We start from the raw sequence: 18,227 nt of genomic DNA on the forward strand, positions 1-18,227 counted from the left end.
GACTCATGTCCATCGAGTCAGTGATGCCATCCAGCCATCTCATCCTCTGTCGTCCCCTTCTCCTCTTGCCCCCAATCCCTCCCAGCATCAGAGTCTTTTCCAATGAGTCAACTCTTCGCATGAGGTGGCCAAAGTACTGCAGTTTCAGCTTTAGCATCATTCCTTCTAAAGAAATCCCAGGGCTGATCTCCTTCAGAATGGACTGGTTGGATCTCCTTGCAGGCCAAGGGACTCTCAAGAGTCTTCTCCAACACCACAGTTCAAAAGCATCAATTCTTCAGTGCTCAGCCTTCTTCACAGTCCAACTCTCACATCCATACATGACCACAGTAAAACCATAGCCTTGACTAGACGAACCTTTGTTGGCAAAGTAATGTCTTTGCTTTTGAATATGCTATCTAGGTTGGTCATAACTTTCCTTCCAAGGAGTAAGCATATTTTAATTTCATGGCTGCAGTCACCATCTGCAGTGATTTTGGAGCCCAGAAAAATAAAGTCTGACACTGTTTCCACTGTTTCCCCATCTATTTCCCATGAAGTGACGGGACCAGATGCCATGATCTTCGTTTTCTGAATGTTGAGCTTTAAGCCAACTTTTTCACTCTCCACTTTCACTTTCATCAAGAGGCTTTTGAGTTCCTCTTCACTTTCTGCCATAAGGGTGGTGTCATCTGCATATCTGAGGTTATTGACATTTCTCCCGGCAATCTTTATTCCAGCTTGTGTTTCTTCCAGTCCAGCCATTTCTCATGATGTACTCTGCATATAAGTTAAATAAACAGGGTGACAATATACAGCCTTGAGTACTCCTTTCCCTATTTGGAACCAGTCTGTTGTTCCATGTCCAGTTCTAACTGTTGCTTCCTGACCTGCATACAAATTTCTCAAGAGGCAGGTCAGGTGGTCTGGTATTCCCATCTCTTTCAGAATTTTCCACAGTTTATTGTGATCCACACAGTCAAAGGCTTTGGCATAGTCAATAAAGCAGAAATAGATGTTTTTCTGGAACTCTCTTCTTTTCCCATGATCCAGCAGATGTTGGCAATTTGATCTCTGGTTCCTCTGCCTTTTCTAAAACCAACTTAAACATCAGGAAGTTCATGGTTCACATATTGCTGAAGCCTGGCTTGGAGAATTTTGAGCATTACTTTACTAGCGTGTGAGATGAGTGCAATTGTGCGGTAGTTTGAGCATTCTTTGGCATTGCCTTTCTTTGGGATTGGAATGAAAACTGACCTTTTCCAGTCCTGTGGCCACTGCTGAGTTTTCCAAATTTGCTGGCATATTGAGTGCAGCACTTTCACAGCATCATCTTTCAGGATTTGGAATAGCTCAACTGGAATTCTATCACCTCCACTAGCTTTGTTCGTAGTGATGCTTCCTAAGGCCCACTTGACTTCACATTCCAGGATGTCTGGCTCTAGGTCAGTGATCACACCATCGTGATTATCTGGGTCGTGAAGATCTTTTTTGTATAGTTCTTCTGGGTATTCTTGCCATCTCTTCTTAATATCTTCTGCTTCTGTTAGGTCCATACCATTTCTGTCCTTTATCGAGCTCATCTTTGCATGAAATGTTCCTTTGGTATCTCTGATTTTCTTGAAGAGATCCCTAGTCTTTCCCATTCTGTTGTTTTCCTCTATTTCTTTGCATTGATCGCTGAAGAAGGCTTTCTTATCTCTTCATGCTATTCTTTGGAACTCTGCATTCAGATGTTTATATCTTTCCTTTTCTCCTTTGCTTTTCGCTTCTCTTCTTTTCACAGCTATTTGTAAGGCCTCCCCAGACAGCCATTTTGCTTTTTTGCATTTCTTTTCCATGGGGATGGTCTTGATCCCTGTCTCCTGTACAATGTCACGAACCTCATTCCATAGTTCATCAGGCACTCTATCTATCAGATCTAGGCCCTTAAATCTATTTCTCACTTCCACTGTATAATCATAAGGGATTTGATTTAGGTCATACCTGAATGGTCTAGTGGTTTTCCCTACTTTCTTCAATTTAAGTCTGAATTTGGTAATAAGGAGTTCATGCAATCTCAAAAATGACAGAATGATCTCTGTTCGTTTCCAAGGCAAACCATTCAATAGCACAGTAATCCAAGTCTATGCCCCAACCAGTAACGCTGAAGAAGCTGAAGTTGAATGGTTCTATGAAGACCTACAAGACCTTTAGAACTAACACCCAAAAAAGATGTCCTTTTCATTATAGGGGACTGGAATGCAGAAGTAGGAAGTCAAGAAACACCTGGAGTAACAGGCAAATTTGGCCTTGGAATATGGAATGAAGCAGGGCAAAGACTAATAGAGTTTTGCCAAGAAAATGCACTGGTCATAGCAAACACCCTCTTCCAACAACGCGAGAAGACTCTATACGTGGACATCACCAGATGGTCAACACTGAAATCAGATTGATTATATTCTTTGCAGCCAAAGATGGAGAAGCTCTATACAGTCAACAAAAACAAGACCAGGAGCTGACTGTGGCTCAGACCATGAACTCCTTATTGCCAAATTCAGACTTAAAATGAAGAAAGTAGTAAAACCACTAGACTATTCAGGTAAGCACACTTACTCCTAAGTAATTCATGGCTCACAGAAGAAATTACAAGATAAATCAGAAAACATTTCAAAGTAAATTACATTATAAACATGACATGTGTTTGTGGGATACAGCCAAGGCAGTGTTTAAAGAGAACTTAATAGGTTAAAATCTTTATATTAGAAGAGAAGCAAGATCTAAAACCATGAATCTAGTTCTATCTTAAGAAACTTTGGGGGCTTCCCTGATGGTCTGCTGCTACTGCTAAGTCGCTTCAGTCGTGTCTGAGTCTGTGAGACCCCAAAGACAGCAGCCCACCAGGCTCCCCCGTCCCTGGGATTCTCCAGGCAAGAACACTGGAGTGGGTTGCCATTTCCTTCTCCAATGCATGAAAGTGAAAAGGGAAAGTGAAGTCGTTCAGTCGTGTCCGACTCCTAGCAACCCCATGGACTGCAGCCTTCCAGGCTCCTCCGTCCATGGGATTTTCCAGGCAAGAGTACTGGAGTGGGGTGCCATTGCCTTCTCCATCCCTGATGGTCTAGTTGTTGGAAATGCACTTGCCAATGCAGAGATATGCTTGATCCCTGGTCCGGGAAGATTCCACATGCCACAGAGCAACTAAGCCCAGGCACCACAACTATTGAGCCCACATTCTAGAGCCCATGAGCCACAACTACTGAAGCCCATGTGCCTGGAGCCCATGCTCTGCAACAAGAGAAGCCACCACAGTGAGAGGCCCCTGCACTGCAATGAAGAGTAGCCCCTGCTTGCTGCAACTAGAGAACGTCTGCACACAGCAACAAAGAATTTGTGAAACCAAAAATAAATGAAAATAAATAAATCTTGAAAAGAGAAACTATGAAGAGGAGAACAAATTGCACCCTGAGTAAGTAGTAAGACTAAAATAATAAAGATAGAATTCAGTAAAGTAGAAAGAATACAGAAAATCAGCAAATACTTGGTTATTTGATACCTTCATATCACAAAGACCCAGATTCGATCCCTGGGTTAGGAAGATCCCCTGGAGAAGTATTCTTGCCTGGAGGATCTCACCGACAAAGGAACCTGGCAGTCTACGGTCCATGGGGTCACAAAAGAGTAGGACATGACTTAACAACTTTCACTTTCACTTTATTTCCTTATCACAAAGACACATGTAGAATTATTAATTGTTAATAATAAAAAGACACTCAAATCTAAAAACGGGCAAAAGTCGTGAAGAAAACTTCACAAAAGAAGGCATATAAGAGCATCAGGAAAATACAAATTAAACCTGCAGTGTGATACCACTTCACATCCACTAGAATGGTGGTGTTGTTTAGTCACTAAGACATGTCCAGCTCACAGACTGTAGCCCACCAGGCTCCTCTGTCCATGGGATTTCCCAGGCAAGAATACTGGAGTGGGTTGCCATTTCCTTCTGCAATCCACTAGAATGGTTCATATTAAAATGACCGTCAACCATGTACGTTGGTGAAGAGGTGAAGCAGCTTTTACTCTGATGCTTACTGGTGGGGTTAAAATGATTAAAACTAGTTCAGAAAATATGTTTGAAGTCATGTATCTAACCTCTGACCCGGCAGTTTGACTCTGAGGTATTTACCCAAGAGATGTCAAAACATACGTCCACAAAAAGACTTTACCAGGTCAAGGAAGTCTTTCCACATCTGCTGTTGGTATCGGGGGTTGATGGCTCACAGCTGCTCCCTCTCAAGAGACTTGTCCTCAGCTGATTGGTGCCATCTCATCCAAGAAGTTATACCCCCACACTCCGAGGGGTCAGCCCAACTGATGACTGATATGGGGTACAGAAGGCAGCCCCCTTGTCTCAAGGATAATCCAAGACTTGACCTAAGACCTCATTCTTACTCTGCTGCCTCTGTCCCTTATAGGTTTCACCTGAGAGCACCTGAAGTAAATTATCTCCACCAGAATCCAGGTGTCAGGCTCTGCTTCTGGGACCTGACCTAGAATAGCAGGTCACCACTCTGAGAATTTCTTGTACAAGAACGTTTTGTTTTTGTTGTTTAGTCACTAAGTTGTATCCAGTTCTTTTGTGAACCCGTGTACTGCAGCCCACCAGGCTCCTCTGTCAATGGAATTTCCCAAGCAAGAATACTGAGGTGGGTTGCCGTTTCCTTTTCCAGACGATCTGCCTGACCCAGGTATTGAGCCCACTTCTCTTGCATTGGCAGGTATTCTTTACCACCGAGCCACCAATGTTTATAGAAGCTTTATTTGCATAAACCCCACATTGGGAGGGGCAAAAACCTACACATGTCCACTGACTGCAGAATGGGTAAATCAACTGTGGTATATCTTATTAAATAGAATTGAACTGAGTTCTATAGAAGATGATAGAGGAGACTTGGATGGAATGGAATGGAATTCTGCTTACAGAACTGAATACCACTCAGCCCTCAAAATGAATGAACTACTGATACACACAACAGCATGGATGATTCTCAGAGGCAAAAACACTGCAACAAAGCAGGTTCATGGGACACAAGGTTAATCCACAATCGGGAAATGTATCAATTTAATGCCCCCAACGGAAAGCTGTTGGGATCATCTCAATAGTTTCCACATCTATTAGTGATTAAAAATGCACTGGTAAAATAAGAAGAGATGATACTGAATTTTCTCTCCTCCTTCCAAATGAATATATATATATATATATATATATATATATATATATATATATATGTTGCTGCCAAGTCGCTTCAGTTGTGTCCGACTCTGTGCGACCCCAAGGACTGCAGCCTACCAGGCTTCTCCATCCATGGGATTCTCCAGGCAAGAACACTGGAGTTGGTTGCCATTTCCTTCTCCAATGCATGAAAGTGGAAAGTGAAAGTGAAGTCACTCAATCATGTCTGACTCTTAGCGACCCCATGGACTGCAGCCCACCAGGCTCCTCCATCCATGGGATTTTCCGGGCAACAGTACTGGAGTGGGGTGCCATTGCCTTCTCCATATATGTATGTATGTATGTGTGTGTATATATATATATTGACCAAAGAGTTCATTCCAGTTTTTCTGTAACATTGTACTATATATAATATATATTATATAATTGTATTTGTGGTCTGGCTGAGTTTTCAGCTTTTTTTGTTGTTTGTTTTTATTGCAGTACAGTTGCTCGGTGGCTCAGTGGTAAAGAATCCACCTGCCAATGAAGGAGATGTGGGTTTGATCCCTGGGTCAGGAAGATCCCCTGGAGAAGGCAATGGCAACCCACTCCAGTAGTCTTGCCTGGAGAACCCCATGGACAGAGGAGCCTGGCGGGCTACAGTCCATGGGGTACAAGAGTCGGACGTGACAATAGTTGATTTACAGTGCTGTGTTAGTTTCAGGTGTTTAGCATGGTGATTCGGTTCTACACATATTCCTTTTCAGATTCTTTTCCCTTCCAGGTTATTACAAAATATTGAGCATAGTTCCCTGTGCTATACAGTAAGTCCTTGCTTATTGTCTATTTTGTATAGGGTGTATATGTTAATCCCAACCTCCTAATTTATCCCTCCCCCACTCCTTTCCCCTTTGGTAACCATAGTTTGCTTTCTATGTTTCAACTTTCTCTTGAGTAAATTTTCCTAATATGTAGGATTTTTTTTCACACATCTGCTTCACTAAGCTTTAATTTTTTAATATTTTTTTAGTATGAGTGCTTCACTTCCTAAATCAATTATTTTAATCTTCTTTCCAATATATTATCCATTTTATTTAGATGTTAATATTTAAATTTTTCTCTACATTTTTTCTATTATTACATCCTTTCTTACTAATAATTATAACTCTCTTTTTGGGGAATTTTGGTTGGAATAAGTAGAACTTTACCAATTTTATTTACTTTTTACCAGCCTTAATTATTGATTTCATTTTCTTTTTAAAATATTATTTTTTCAGATTTTATATTCAATAATTTTTTCTCTTGCATTTTGTAGCTTCATTGCCCCATTTCCATCTTATTAACTTGATCATTTAATTTAGTTTTCCTTATTCTTTATTGAAATGAAAGCATTTAATCTATGATTTACCTCTGACTATGGTTTTGACAAAATTTTGAGGTTTTATAAGTAATGTTCTCTGTTTGGTTTTCACTCAAAAGTTCTCTCAGTGAATTCTTACTATCCTCTTTGCACAATGTCTATAGGACAATGTTAACTTTATTTCCCCCATTTCTAAGTATTTAAGATTTTGTTGTTATTGCTACATTTTGTCAATTTCAAGTTTTATTGCACTGTAACCACATAAGATAGCCTGTACATTCTTTTCCTTTTAGAAATCTTCGAAGGTTTTTGTATTGTAGATTTTGATCGATTTTTAAATTTCCCCCGGGGATTTGTAAAGAATATGTATTCTCTGTTGGTTAAAAAATTTGACATATCTAGTAAATCAACCTTATTTCTTTTATTATCCAATTATGCATGTTATGTCTACTTGACCAAATCTGGTGTGTTAGAATCATCAATGTTCATATTTCTGTTAATGCTGTTTCCACTTACGAGAATTTTTACTTTATATATTGTGAAGACAGTTCATTTGACAGATAAAGTTTCATGTAATTATATCTTTATTGAGGTTCAGAATTATTATCAAACTGAAATGAAGTATTTCCTCTTTAACACGTTTTGCCCCGTATTTAATGCTAATGGTAATGTTGTCACTTTGCTTTCTTTTTTGCTCAAACTTACTTAATATGTATGTTTATATATCCATACGTATTATATTACCATTAGCATTGAATGTGTATATACATATATATGTGAGTATGCATGTATATAATTTTTTTCTGTGAGTTTGCTTTGGGTATGTGTTTCTTACATTCATCACATAGCTGAAATTCTTAAATAATATTGAGATTTTAAAAATGTTTTGAAATAATTTTAGATTAACAGAAGATTCAAAGAGGTTACAGAGAGTTCCTATTCATTCTTTACCCAGCTTCTGCTAATCTTACCATCTTAAATAACCATGGTTGGCACAGCACTATTAACTAAATTAATACTTAATCAGGGTCTCACCAGTTCTCCCACGAATGTTCTCTTCTTGTTTCTGGATCTCATCCAGGACTCTTGGTTGTCATGTTTCCTTGGTTTCCCCAATCGGTGACCATTTCCTCATCTTTCTTTGTTTTTTTATATCAGCACTTTCCAAGAACACTCCTTAGGTATTTTGCAGAATATCCCTCAGTTTAGGTTTGTCTCATGTTTTCTGATGATGACATTGAGCTTATAGATTTTGTGGGGATCATATTATGGAGATGGTGTCTACTCATCACATGATTCAGAAAGTACGTGGTATCAATGTGACTTGTGAAGTGAACGTCAGTCAGTCATGTCTGACTCTTTGTGACCCCATGGCCTATACAGTCCATGGAATTCTCCAGGCCAGAATACTGGAGTAGGTAGCCTTTCCCTTCTCCAGGGGATCTTCCCAACCCAAGGATCAAACCCAGGTTGTCTGCATTGCAGGTGGATTCTTTACCAGCTGAGCCACAAGGGAAGCCCTATCAATGTGATTTAGTTGGTGATATTATACTTGATAACTTGTAAAAAGGACGTCTGCCAGGTTCTGAACTAGAAATCATTATTTTCCCTTTGTATATGCTTTTTTACTAGAAAGTCACTAAGTCCAGCTCAAAGTTGAGAGGGAGGGAAATGAAGACTCATCTCTTGAAAGTGGAGTCATCATTTGCAGGTATAAACTAAAGCCACTGCAGTAAATAACAATAAAGTGGGAAGAACTTGGAGGTTATGTAAATATTCTATTTTTTAAAAGTGCTTAAGGTTTCACCCACTAATTTTAGCATTCATCAGAGGATCTTGCCCGCAGCGCAATTACTATGGTATTCTACTTGTGATATTTTAATCCCCTCATTCCTTCTACATTTATTAATTGGAATTCTTCTGTAAGGAATATTTGTTCCTTCTCCTCTAATTATAGTGAGGGACAGGGGAGCCTGGTGTGCTGCAGTCCATGGGGTTGCAAAGAATCAGACACGACTTAGTGGCTGAACAAAAACAAACCTCTTATTATTCATTTATTCAATTGGCTCTTTATATCAGTATGGACTTGAGGGTATTTTTGTTATTCTTCGGGTTATAACCCAACACTAAATGCTCTCATTGTTTGTTTTGTTGTTCATCTTGTTCCAGCTTGGTCACTGGGCTCTCTTCTGGTTTAACTACTGTGTCTTTTTGACCTGCCTTATCTACCTATACATCCATCCATCCTTCCAGCCATCCATCCCTCTATCTATTTGTACTTTATTGCTTTCTGGCACTATGTTACCCTCCAGGTCCATCTTGTATTTCCCCTGTTTAAGCCTGAGACTCAGACCCCACCTTCCCCAACCTCTATATGTGCTTAGTTGCTCAGTCATGTCCAACTCTTTGAGACCCCACTGACTGCAGCCCGCCAGGCTCCTCTGTCCATGGGGACTCTCCAGGCAAGAATACTGGAGTGGGTTGCCATGCCCTCCTCCAGGGGATCTTCCCAATCCAGGAATAGAACCCAGGTCTCCTGCATTGCAGCTGGATTCTTTACCAATTGAGCCACCAGGGAAGCCCCTTATAATCATCAGGAAGATGGAAATCAAAGCTAAAATCAACTATTGCCCAAGCAGTTTTCAAGTGGTCCCTGAGGTCCAGTTGTTCCTTTTGAAAACCCTGATGAATGCCAGAGAGCTAAATCTGGCCCTGCTGACGTCATCCAGCTGAATTTACACAAACGGGAGCTGATAACCACAGCTAAAATTAGGGTAGCTGTGAACGACATTACTGATGTCAGACAGAGGCAGTAAGTAGTCCTTAATCTGAGGACAGGATGGAAAGCTGGCTGATATTTTGGTCTTATTACAACAGCTGAGTCAATGTCGGTACAAAACACTGGTTGGAAAGCGGTGGTGAGGCGGGCTCTTCTACCCCAGGCAGACACAGTGGAGACAGCATGCTTCTAGGGGTTGGCCAGGATAGCTTTGTTTGTACTTGTGAGCCTGTGTGCCCCCCTCTGGCAATGCCAGACGCCTCCTGCATCTGAGCCACCCTTACTCCTGTTGGTCGTCTTTGCTCACTACTCTCAGCGTCCTGGTCCTGATCCAAGAACTCAGCGTGCGCTGTGAATTCTGGGTCTGAAAAGGAGAGTGATGCTGGCAAGAGTTTATGACCGAGGCTGCTGGTTTCAATTCAGTTGTGCGTCACAGGGTTTTTCTAGAGCAGGAGTGAGTGGGTAAGAGATTTCATTGTGTACGCTTTGGAACTTTGGATCTACGGCCTCCGAACAGGCAGGTCCTTGTCGGCTCCTCCAGTTTGGGGAACTCAGATTCCTCAAAGCACATCTGGAAGCTTTTACTACATTTGTCTGTGACCCTGGTATGCACCCCTGCAGGAGACTGCTTTGTTATCAGGAGTCTAGGTGTGGGTCCTGGGGCTTTCTCTATGAGGCCTGAGAAGATTCTTCCGTTTCTTCAGTGTAGAATATGGACCATAATCCTGGTCCTACCCCATAATGGGCTGTTCGGAGGCTCAAATGGGAGACAGAACGTGTGCATGTGTGTGGAGAGTGCCATTGCCACTCACCTGTCCTGCACCATGGGACAGGATGGTGCCCGAGTTCAGGAAACAGCCGCTGGGCTCTGACCACAGGATGAGGATCCCCACGTTGACCCCGGCAGGTGTGTACTTGGAAAGCTGCTTAGTCACCGTGCCTCAGTTTCCTAGGAAGGGGACGCTGCCAGCCCTTGCCCTGAAGCTGTGTTGCAAAGTTAATGTATGTAAATCATATTTGTTTGTGTCTGGCATAGAGCAAGTGTAATTAAACAGACCTTATTGACTGGTGCTATTTTCTAGCCCTGGGGCTTCTCAGGTGGGTCAGTGGTAAAGAATCGGGCTGCCAATGCAGGAGATGTAGGAGACATGGGTTCGATCCCTGGGTCAGGAAGATCCCCTGGAGAATGAAATGGCAACCCACTCCAGTAGTCTTACCTGGGAAATCCCATGGACAGAGGAGCCTGGTGGGCTACCTTGGGGTCACAAAGGGTTGGAAGCGACTAAGCAACAGGATATGAGCACACTATCCAGCCCTATAGGGTTCCTGCATCTATTGAACAACTTGAACTTTCAGAAAGGTCTTACTCCTGGATCTTTCCAGGCTAATTGGAAGAAAGCCACAAGACCACCCTCTGACCGCCCCCATGACATGTGTACCTTCATGGATCCCGCTTTATTTTCTGTTCAGTGCATCACACAGCTTGTTTGCAATCATAGTAGTGTTTTAAAACTCAAACGGGTATTTAAGCTCCCTCAGTCCAAATCCATCCTTTTGTAGAGAAGGAAATTGAGTTAGAAAGTTCAGACAACTTGACATAGAACAAAGTTGATACTGGAGCCAGGCCTTCTCACCCCAAGGCCAGTGTTCTTTCTACTAAACCTTGACATATTCCCATAAACTCACAGGATTATAATGCTCCTTAATCTAGAAAAGACTGGCCTGAACCCTGCTTCTCACAACTTGTGGAAAGTCCCTAGGAAGGACTTTTCTGAGAATTCCCTGAAAGCTTGGGTTCTTATTTCCTCTTGAGTCAGCTTCTTCTGTGAAAGGCCTTTCCTTCTTGTATCACACTGACCTTCTTTCATGGTGCACTGACCTCTTCAGGTTCATATCACTTTAAATTCAGTTTTCAGTTTCCAAGTTCAAAAGTGAGGTCGCAGTTCCTGCATTTCCTCTTGCTCAGATTCTTCTCTTCTATCTTTCAAATTAGGCATTAAGAAACACAAAAACAAATTCTTCCCATTTTCTCATGCAGAGCAATGCAGCTCTCAGAAAGTTCAATCTCCATTTGCCACTAAAGCTTAGAAGTTACCTCTTCTAAGGGCTTGGATTAAGCTTGTTCATCACCTCCTCACTGTGTTGTGCAAAGTGGCTGCTGTGGCCCCCTCAATCACAAACGTCTCCTTAGCAGTTCCAGATCAAAGACTTTCTTGATAGTTCTGGCAGAAAAGCACCAGGGAAGACTCTAATTGTCCTGACTCGCCTAGAGGAGAACTTATGGCCAGAGATGGGGTTTACTTTACCCAGACCTGTGATGGTGGTACTATGGTGGACTTTTCACATCCTAGCCATGTGAAAAGTGTTCCAGGGAAGAGGACTTCTGATACCAGAAGAGGTGGGGATGGTGTGCTTCTTCAGGCCACATTGAAACTAGAAGTCCTTGTCCTGGACCATTCTCCACACTGATATTCAACAACTCATATTCAACAACTTTCAAAGGTGTCCTGTTGCTTGGTGGATAAACCTGGGTTGAAGATAGTTCAGGGGAAGCACTCAAGATTGTCTATGAACTGCTGCTGCTGCTGCTGGAAGTCGCTTCAGTCGTGTCCGACTCTGTGCGACCCCATGACGGCAGCCCACCAGGCTCCCCCGTCCCTGGGATTCTCCAGGCAAGAACACTGGAGTGGGTTGCCATTTCCTTCTCCAGTCTATGAACTATCCCTAGTTTATCTTTAATTTTGAATTCCATATTGCTTCCTACCCTCTTTTTTTTTTTTTTGGCATGTTTATTTTGTTTATTATTGGAGTATAATTGCTTTACGACATTGTATTTTCTGCTGTCCGACAAAGTGAATCCCCTATATGTATATGTCTATGCCCTCCATCTTGGACTCCCCCCATCCCACCCCTCTCGGTCATCACAGAGCCTTGAGCTGAGCTCCCTGTGCTGGACAGCCGCTTTCAACTAGCTATTTTACACACTGTAGTGTATATATGTCAATGCTGCTTCTGCCCTTTTGATAAAGACACACTTTGGGATGGAGAGTCTAATTGCCGTCCCATAAATACCCTTTGTAGGGTTCTGCACCTGGGCCATTACACAAGTTGTCCTCCTTCATCTATAAAACCCCCACTGTCGACAAGGCACTTTCTAACTCCTTCTTTGTGAGACCTCTCACGACCACCTACTTCCCACCACCCAGGATAATAAAGATACCCATTTGAGATCTGTCACTTTTATATTTAAAAATATAAAATATAAAGTCACTGTCTGCTTACACTGTCTGCACCCCAGTTACTCTTCAGCAAAGTAAGAGTGTCGAACTGGATGTAAGGTCCCATCTAACTTGAACATTTGACAGAAGAGCCTATAAAATTAAGCTTGAACCTGGCAGTTTTAGGGTACCTGTGATTGTCATGATACATAAGAAGGAATATGTACTGGGTTTTGTCCTCATTCTTGGCATAGACTTTTGGAATTCCCTAAGTGATAGTAAGTGTGATAAAGGTGAGAGGAGGAACTTTTGTTATTCATACAACAAGTCCCTTTCAATAGCACCTGAGTTTGTATTAATGAGGTGACATTTGGAAGGCCGCTAAGGATGGAGCTGGTTGCCAGGGAAACCAACCACATCATTAGAGGGCTGGAGCTTTCAACCTCCCCCATGACCTCCAACTTCTAGGGAGGCTAGAGGTTGAACTCATCACTGATGGCCAATGATTCCATTAGTCAAATGCCTACATAATGAAACCTCCATAAAAAAAGCTAATGTAAGGGATTTGGAGAACTTCTGGTTTGGGGAACAAGTGGAGGTGGTGGGGAGCAGTGCACTCAGAGAGGACATGGATGCTCCACCCCTTCTCACATGCCTCGTCCTGTGCGTCTCTTCCATCGGGTTGTTCCTGAGTTGTATTGCTTGATAATAAACTGGTCATCTAGTAAATGAAATGGTTTTCCTGAGTCCTGTGAGCCATCCTGGCAAATTATCAGACCTGAGGAGCAGGTGGGAGAAAGTCTAGATTTATAGTTGCCAAGACAGAAATACAAGAGGGGCAGGATTTGTGGTTTTGCCATCTGAGTGGGGCCAGTCTGGTGGGACTGAGCTGTAGGAAATGAAAAATAATTTCCCCTCTGCCCTTCAGGTTCTTGGCTGAGAACTTCCTGTAATAAAAGACAGACTAACAGGAGAAAGAGTCGGATATGACTCAATGACTAAACAACAATAGGAGAAAAGCAAATAGAAGTTTTAATAGCATATGTGTTCTATATTATATGTGTTATATGTTATATAACATAGTCGCTCAGTCGTGTATGACTCTTTGAGACCCCATGGAACTGTAGCCCACGAGGCTCCTCTGTCCATGGGGATTCTCCAAGCAAGAATACTGGAGTGGGTTGCCATGCCCTCCTCCAGGGGATCTTCCCAACCCAGGGCTCGAACCCACATCTCCCAAATTACAGGCAGATTCTTTACCATATGAGCCACCAGGGAAGCCCAATAATATGTATACCTCCTGTATATACGGAAGATACACAGCAAAACTGAATAACTCCCTCAAATGGTTGAAACCATCACCTTAAACACCAGTTAAAGACAAGAGAAGATATTGGGAAGTAGGGAGTCAGTTACAGGAGGTGGCCAGAAAAAAGGCAGTAAGCAAGGATCAGGTTACAAATGAAGATTCCCCTTCTCAAAGATAACTCCCACTGTGTTTTCAGAGGTTCCCCTGTTTTTGCAGCCTCTCAAAAACAAACATCTCAAAAGAATCCCCATGCCAAAGAGGCATATTTGGAAGGGCCTATTCTGCTCCCATTACCCTGTGGGGTCTGATGCCATCTCTACACAGATAGTATTAGATGGAGTTGAATTCTAGGAACCTCAGCAGAATTAGTCAGTGTGGGAAAACCCACAGGTTTGGTGACCAGAAGTGGTGTGGATAGTAAGAAGCGGGGGTGAGGGGGAGTTTTCCTGTAGTTGGAGCACAGAAGTTTTCCCTTTCAATGCCAAAATATAAAATTACATTGCAAATTACACCCACTCTGAGAAATACATAGTTTGCCGCCAGTGATGGCTATTCCTCTTTAGGTGCGATTTTGCACTTTGTTTTCAAGATATAAATATAAACCTACCTTTCACAGTGTTCACTTTCCCCTTAAAAAATGAAAAAAGGAAGCAGATTGCATACCAGTCTCTCTGCCTCTTTTTGAAGACTAGAAATAAAATCCCTTTTGATACATATCTGTTCTCTACAGTGGAACCAATCAACCTTCAGAACTACATGTGTTCATCCATTTACCTTTGTAGGACGTGGGATGGTGACAAATTCTACCAAGAAAACAAGAAGCAAAGTATTTAGGATAATAGTACCAGTTTAGAAATTTGCATACAAGGTTAGAAATTTGCATATAGGTGATTTTAAAATTATGATTTATTAAGCATTCCCTGGTGGCTCAGACTCTAAAGAATCTGCCTGCAATGCAGGAGACCCAGGTTCAACCCAGGGTCAGGAAGATCCCCTGGAGAAGGGAATGGCTACCCACTCCAATACTCTTGCCTGGAGAATTCCATGGGCAGAGGACCCTGGAGGGCTACAGTCTGTGAGGTAGCTGGACATAACTGAGCGACTAACACTTTACATAAGAATTCCTTTCCAAGAAATGGGCTATACACAAAGGTGATGAACATAAGCATCCTCGTTTCCAACATTTCACTTTGCAGCTCCATTTACTTGGAATGATCTGGCGCCAAAAGATATTGCATACATATTTCCTCCTCGTGAGTACACTTAAGACACTAGAAAGGAAGATGGGACCGTCTCAGTCTTAGCGTGGGGAAAAAAGAGAGGATGCACGAAGGGTCAATTTCCAGCTGAAGCTGTGTTTAGTATTTTGTTCCAGTCAAATGAGCTTCACATTATCTAGTCCCAAGGTATTCCTCCAACTGAGGCGTCGGGAGGTATCATTATGCTGTCATCTGCTCTGAAGATCATATTAGTAAACACTGGCAGCTCAGTGGGTCACACACGTCTCTCTGGCAACACTGATGACTTTATGACCATCTACAGTGTCCCCTCACCGAGGTTGCTCGTTAATCTACGTTTACACTTGATCTTAGCCAAAGGGCCGAGAACTGATAATCTACATTTACAGATGCTCAGTGGTTAATGGGGTTGAAACGCTGCCCTGGGCGGGACACACAATGGCCCCAAATCAGACTGTGGAGCAGAAACAACAAGCCGCCCTCCAGGTTGTGGGTGGAAGGCAGCGGCTTTATTTTATGAATTCACATATCTGTAGGCTGCTGATAAGGTCTACAACACTCATATTTTTCTGACAAATGCTTCTCATAAAAAAAAAAAAACTTAAGAAAACCACATAGATACAATTTTTATTTCAATATGCCATAGCACATGATGTGATCTACAAATCAGTCCACCGAACGCATAGTACCTGTGGAGTCTTTGTTACTCCACAAGGAGCGAGGTTACTTAAATGCTCAATCTCAGTTTTCTGTAAAATGGGGATTCATCCGTTCACCCATTTATTCATCCCCACCTCCCTAGACTGGGAACCCAGTCTCTTGCGTCTCCTGCATTGGCAGGCAGATTCTTTACCACTTTGTCACCTAGGAAGCCCCACTAGACTGGAGGGTTCTAGAAAAGTAAGAACTCTATCATCTAAGTGTTCTCCTTTATTTGAATACTTATTTATTTTTTATTTTTATTTTTAGCTGGGCTGGGTCTTCAATGCTGCAAGGGCTTTTCTCTAGTTGTGGCGAGTGGAGGCTACTCTAGTCGCAGTTCTTGGGCTTCTCATTGTCGTGGCTTCTCTCGTTGCAGAGCTCGGGCTCTAGGGTGCACACCCTGTAGTCCTGTGGCTCCCAGGCCTTAGAGTACTGGCTCAGTAGTTGTGGTGCATAGGCTCAGTTGCTCCAAGGGATGTGGGATCTTCCTGGACCAGGGATCAAACCTATGTCTCTAGCATTAGTAGGCAGACTCTTCACCACTGAGCCAGCAGGGAAGCCCCTGCTCTTTCTTCTTTACCCAGTCTTTCTCCCTGGCATCTGATCACATTCCTACAGCTGTGCATGGTCCCACATTCTCCCATACTGCACTTACCATTGAGGTAAACATCTCTGATTTTCTCATGGATGTCACACTAGTACCAGCCTGTTTGAATCCCTGCCACAAAAGGTCACAGTTGGCAGCATTCAACTTCCTATTATTTTAAAGTCCATCCTCCTCAGCCTTGTGATTTGTCCAGGGTCACTAGCTGGGGTCCCCTTGTTCATACAGAGTGCCTCCTGCCTTCCTCATGGCAGCTGGCATTCAAACTAACACTGAAAATCACACAAGGCCTTCATAAGAGACCACAGGCATCAGCCACGGGGGAGACAGGTGTGGCCATGAAGTCCAGGAGCATCCAGGCTGGGGCTGGAAACGCTACTTAAGGAGCAAGATGGAGCCTCAGTCACAGGCAAAGGCTGTTGTGAGACGTGTCAGGACAGAGGGATAAGCAGAAAGGGAGGCCAGGGCAGGGATGCCAAGGGAGGGCGTGAAAGAGATGCTGACGACTGGAAGTGAGCACTTAGGGCTATTGAAAATGATAATGACACTGAACTTGCTGAGCTCCCACCATGTAGCAGGCGCTGCGCTAAGTGCTTGTCACGCATCATCTTATGTAATCCTCAAAACAGCTCCAAAGGGTGTTATTATCCCCATTTTAGAGATGAGAAGACTACGGTTCATAGCTAAGTAACCTGCCCACACACACACGCAGTAGGTGGCAGAGGCACAGGTCAGACTCAGCTGTTCGATGCCAGACCTCAGGCCCTTAAAACACAGTAATATAGTCTTCTCCCCACTGACGGCTCAGCGGGTAAAGAATCCGCCTGCAATGCAGGAGACAGGGGCTCGATCCCTGTGTTGCGAAGATCCCCTGGAGAAGGAAATGGCAACCCACTCCAGTATTCTTGCCTGGGGAATGTCATGGACAGAGGAGCCTGGCAGGCTATAGTCCATGGGGTCGCAAAGAGTCAGACAAGACTGATCAACTGAGCACATACAGCCTCTCCCAACTCAAGATCAAGAGGATAGTCTGGACCAAATATGTTTTTCTTATTACAGATTTTAGTTATCACAGTACTACGCTGGACAATCTTGAAGACAAAACTTAGTGAATACATTTAAAATTTTCCTAAGGAAAAATTCTCAGAGATGGAATTTCTGGTTTCCAGATAAAATTTTTTAAACGTTTGCTCTGCTTTGCTAAATTGTATGCTGCAAGTTCTTATTTACTCACACTTTATCTAATTCTTACCAAAACAGAAAGTTATCTATTTTTTTAAACAAATAAAATTTTCTTAGCTTAAAAACAATTTAATTCTTTATTTTTTAAAAATAAATCTTGTCCAAATTTTATAGGTATAATATCCTAATTTTTCTGAAAACATAAATTTTAGAAGTCAATAAATTTTAAAAATTCCTTGTGCTGTTTAATTCATCTTTTTTTAAAGTTGAGGTGTTTTCTCAGGCATGTTTTGCATTAAAAAAATAGTAAGAGGTACAAAACTAAATTCAAATCAAATCAGGACCTCTTTGAGTACCAGAACTTGCTGAAACTGGCACCCAGAACTGACCTTAACCTTAAATTGGATACAGTCCTCAAGGCAGCATTCTTGTGAATGGATCTGTTTATGCCATGAAGCTTCCACAGGAATGTGTTTATTTTAGGGGAAAAAATTAGGAAAAAAAGGAAATTTAAAAAAAAAAGCCTCCTCCAAAATCCAGTTGTCCTAGTTTTTACTCAATCTTGTTTCTTTTCCTATCAAACTTGTGTTTCTGTTTTCCTTAGAGACAAAGAAAGCCAGGCCAGTGCAACACCAGCTGACCACATACAATGTCGCAGGTCC

Source organism: Bos mutus, chromosome 19 (genome assembly GCF_027580195.1).
Source record: "Bos mutus isolate GX-2022 chromosome 19, NWIPB_WYAK_1.1, whole genome shotgun sequence".
NCBI lineage: Eukaryota > Metazoa > Chordata > Mammalia > Artiodactyla > Bovidae > Bos > Bos mutus.